Below are 4,801 nucleotides of genomic sequence, written 5' to 3' on the forward strand. Positions count from 1 at the left end.
CCAAGGCCCAGCCGCCCACTCCCCGCTGGCTCTACCTGCTGGCAGGAGCGGGGAGAACCCAGCCCAGGCATCCTGACTTGCTCCCCCGCTCACACGGCTAGGTGCAGGGGCATTTCCCATGCCGTATCACCATTATCTCTGGTGCTGGGCCAGCAGCCGAGGATGCTGCCCACAGCTAGCCAGGAAGCTGTGGAGCCTGGAAAAGAGGAAGCATGTGCAATGGAGCCATCGTCCGGACCCTCGGAGCTCTGGGGCGGCTGTGTGAGCGAGCGGTGGGGCCGTGCTAAATTGGAGACGTCCCCAGCTGTGACATGACCCCACTTCCCATGCTTCACAGCCATGGGTAAGCACGCAGCCTTCCTTAGCAGGGCAGCGGAGATTCAGGTACGTGGGTCACCTGCCCTATCTTGCTCCAAGCGGGCAAGGCTGCTGGTGCCGGAGAAAAGGGGGTTGCCCAAGGTTTGGGGCCAGGCTCTACTTGCAAGAGGCAGCCAGCTGCTGTCCCCACGTGGGCACCTTTCCCTCGGGCACTGGCAGGTGCCATGTGGGCAGCACAGTCATGCCAGCTGGCTGGGATCGGGAGCACCTTGGCAAGGCTGACTGCGTGGTTGTGGGGCCGGCAGGGGCATGTGGGCTTTATCAGTGTTGTTCAGGCCGTGGGCTCCAGGCAGGAGTGGAGAGCCGGGCCTCGTGCCCTGTCAGAGGAGGTGGTAGCTGGAGGTTGCACCGTATCGCAACACACATGGTGCACGTGGTGCTGCTCAGCTCTGCGCTGTGTGCTGCTGAGTCCAGCCCAGCTGGCCCCCCCCAGGGCTGCTGTACAAAGAGGTCCTGTGTGGTGCCTGGGGCAGGGTGATGGGCACCATCTTCAGCCTTGGGGTGGGCAGGAACCTTTCAGGAGGTCTCACAGGGGTTTGCATAGTGATGGTCTTTGGCCAGAGGCTGGGGGTGGAGCTCAGGCCACTCACCTGGCTGGCTCAAACTGGAGGCAGGGGCAGATCCTGTGATGGCAGTTCCCCGGGGCTTCCCAACTGGGCCGGGGCTCTGGAGGTTGGGTAGCTCCTGTCTGGGTGCCTTCAGGCTTCCAGATCATCCCCTTCCCCTGCCCACCCTTGGGCTCCTCTAGATGGGTGCGTGCAGGCTGGCATGGCCCAGGTCCCAGGTTGCAGAGACTGTGTACCTCTGCCAGCTGCTCCGGAGGGGAGCTGGGTGCCTGAATGGGAAGGCACCAAGCAGGAGGCTGCCAGGAAGGACTGAACTTGAATTATATACGTGTGTGTGTGTGTGTGTGTGTGTGTGTGTGTGTGTGTGCGCGCGCGCGTGTGCATGCATATGTGCACACATAGATGTGCATGCTCGTGTGCGTGTGCATGCATGCATATACACACATAGAAATGCACGCACACCTATATGCATCCTTGTGTGTGTGCGTGTCAAGGGGCCCTGGACCCTGAGTAGCCATTATGGCTAACTTGCCCAGAGTCTAGCACAGGGGACAAGGCTCTGGCCATCCCATCAAGGCCTTTGGGACTTATTTGGCCCATCTGTGGTACCAGCTTCTTGGGGAAAGACCCTGCCCCAGCCTTGCCTTGCAGGTGTCCCCCACATGCCTGCCCCTGCCTCCTGTAGATGACTCCTCCTTGCTTGGACACCTGCTCAGACCTGCTGCAAACTGCACCCCCAGCCCCAGGAGGCGGCACTGGCTGTGGTTAAATCAGGGCTGGATTCTCCAGAGGTAGCAAAGGTTTCTTTTCCTTTGCTTGCTCCAAAGACTCAGTCTGGATTGGGGAAGGGGAGATCTTTCCAGGCCATTCCCCTGCATTCCCTGGCAGCCTGTCCAGCCAGCGGGCACGTTCCCAGCTCTATTAGGAATGAGCCTGCAACGTGCCAAGCTCCTCTCTTTATGGAGATCTTCCCTGCACTTGCTAAGAGATTCGTCCCCATGTCCCAGGATCTGCACTTTGGTGACAATAGCAGCCTTTGTCTGCCACATCCCCCCAGGGACATGAACTCTGGCTGGTCTCTGGGAAGAGACGGAGGCTTTTTTCTGGCTGCAGGGAGAACATCTGGGCTGGCTGGTGCAATCCCCCCGGCTGATGGGAGGCCCCCGAGGTGCCTGGTCCTGGGGGAATCCTTGGCCCCACTTTCCAGGGGAGAGATGCATCCGTCCCTCTCGTCTGCTTTGAAGGTGCAGCCAGTGGCAAGATAATCCCGCGGATCCTGGTTTTTAAATCATGTTCTCAGTGCATTTGTAAGCCCAGCTGAGGCAGAAGCAGAGCGGGGCTGGAGGGAGGCAGCCCCACAGGTCCCCTCTCGGGGCATTGTGTGGGATCGCACCAGCCCAGCAGCGTAAAGCAAGCTGCCTTGGCAGTGGAGTTGGAGGCGAAGGGCTGGTCCTGGGCTGCTGTGCCTCCATGACGGTATACAGGCCATCTCCTATGAACTCTGCTCCCTAGGGCATAGTTGCAAGGTGGGGGTGCTATCATTACAGCTGCTCCTAGGGACACGGGCCGTTCTCCCCAGACTCCCAGCCGGGGCTTGGAGCAGCTCTGCAGAGTGGCTGCCCCCCGACGGTCCATCCCAGGCTGCTCCCCGTGCTGCTGGACCGGGCGGTTGGAAACTGCTGCACTGCCCAGCCAGGGCTCCAGGCCGTGCCGGGGGTGTGCTGCAGGGATCCCAGACACAAGGACAGGGCTTGCCAGGTGAGGACACTCCAACACTTCTCACATATTGTGGGGTGGGCTGGGGTATCTCCTACTGGGCTGGGTCCTTCCCCTCCCCTGCCCCACTCACCCACCGCTCCATTTGTGCATGGCGCAGCCACATTACCCCACCTGCTTTGGAGGGCAAGGGCGTCCTGTTCAGCAACGTGCCCTGGTAAGGGTGTGGGGAGGTGGATGGCCCCAAATCTCTCTCCCCCGAGGCAGGCAGTTCAGCTGCCTGAGTTTACAAAGGGCCGAGGAAGGAGCAGTGGGGTGCAAAGGGCACGTGTCTGGCTTTACAGGTTTCCTGCTGGAATGGCCTCCTCCTGACCGGCTTGGGTCTCCAGGGTCTCCCAGCGCGCTGGCGAGGCTGGGGCCCCAGTGTCCCGAGGTCAAGGCAGTCCGAGCGCTGCATCCTTTGGGGTAGGGGAGCTGGGGCTGAGTCAGAGGTCAAAGCTCCAGCTGACACCATGGAAAATGCCAGAGCAGGAAGAGTTACTCATGTGCCTCCTGGCCCCCTGTGCTCCCAGCGTCCTGCCAGCAGTGACACAAAGGCAGGAAGAGGGTGAAAGGGGATCGAAATACCTGAGCGATGCTTCATCATCACCCACCCCTCCACCCCGGGCACTGAGTGCAGCCTCCAGCCCCCACAAGGGACCCTCTGCAAACACCAGGGGATGCTGCCCAGGCTGGGGCAGAGCCGGGACGGGGGTCCCCAAAGAGCTGTGGGGGCTGTGGGCAGTGGGGAGAGCTGTTAGTGGCAGTGGTAGCTTTGGGACAAAGCTGCTAATGCCATGGGATCGGCACTTGGACTCGGCTGTGGGATCCTTCCCACAGCATAACTTTGTGTGCCACCAAGCAGCTGCCGGCTCCCACCCCAGAGGTGGCTGCATCTTGGTGCTGGGTTAGGGGACTCATGCAATGAGCAAGCGGCTGCAGGAAGCTTTGCAACCATGCAATCCCCGTCTCAGTGCCCCCCCAGGGATGTCCTGGCAGCCAGTGGCCCTCACCCTCCCAAGGGACTCCTGGAAAGGCTGTGCTTGTCCCTGGCTTCCCCCTGCCCTTCGTCATCATGTGAGTCCATGCCAGAGCCTGCAGGGCTCAGAATAGCTGACAGTTCCTTCCTGACATGCACACCCACACCCACCCCCACGTCTTCTTCTGCCGCCGGCGCCACTGCTAGCACAGGAAAAGACCTTCGAGGTGCTTCGGCTGGCGAGACAGGTCCTGGGGCAGCCTCCATCCCGGTACGGTGCGGTCAACCAGGCTGCATGGGTCTAGGCTGGCAGGGAGTCCACTGAGCCCAGCCCTGCTCCAGCCAGAGATCCCCGTCTGTGCCCACCCCAGGTGAAAGCAAGAAGCAGGAGGTTTGGCGGCATCTGAGCTCTCATGCTTCAGGGCACTAGCCCACCCCTGAGTATCGGGGTCAGGCAGGAAAGGGCCCTGGGGGCAGCTTTTCCCATTAACACAGGGGGTGCCTCTTCATCAGCACCCTCCAGTGGGGCTGGCGGTCCATCTCAGGCAGCAGCCTGGGTGGGAGGGACCCCGCTCGGACCCACTTGGCTGGTCCCGTGCACTGCTCCTGCCTCTACAGCTGCTTTGCTGCAGATGGGGAGGTCCCTTCCCCACCCCGTGCCTCACCTTCCTCCTCTGCTGGCCCGCAGTCTCCTGTGTGGGCCCTGGAGGGGACACGTCCATGGCAGGGCCCAGTCCCACACCCCTGTGCCATCCCACCTGCCCCCACCGTGTAATGCTCCAGCCCCATTGCCATCTGCCCGGGGCGGCCTGGGGCGGGTTAAAATAATTATACCTTGTCTGGCAGCGACTCCTCTGGGGACGCTCCAGGTCCAACGCAGCAACGAGCCTTTCCGGCCAGGACTGGTCCCTGCACGCCCGAGAAGCAGCAGTGTCTGCGTGTCAGGGACACAGCTGCTTTGAGAAACCAGCTCCTGTGGCCCGCGGAGCGTCTGCGGGGTGCGCACCCCCTTCCCAATGCTGCTGGGAGCCCAGGAAGGGGGGAGCAGCAAGCGGGTGTGTAGGGGGCACCATGGCCCAGGTTCTGGGCATTGCAGGCCAGGCCTGGGGACAGGGCTCAGCTG

The sequence above is a fragment of the Alligator sinensis genome, unplaced genomic scaffold (assembly GCF_000455745.1).
Source record: "Alligator sinensis unplaced genomic scaffold, ASM45574v1 scaffold994_1, whole genome shotgun sequence".
Taxonomy (NCBI): domain Eukaryota; kingdom Metazoa; phylum Chordata; order Crocodylia; family Alligatoridae; genus Alligator; species Alligator sinensis.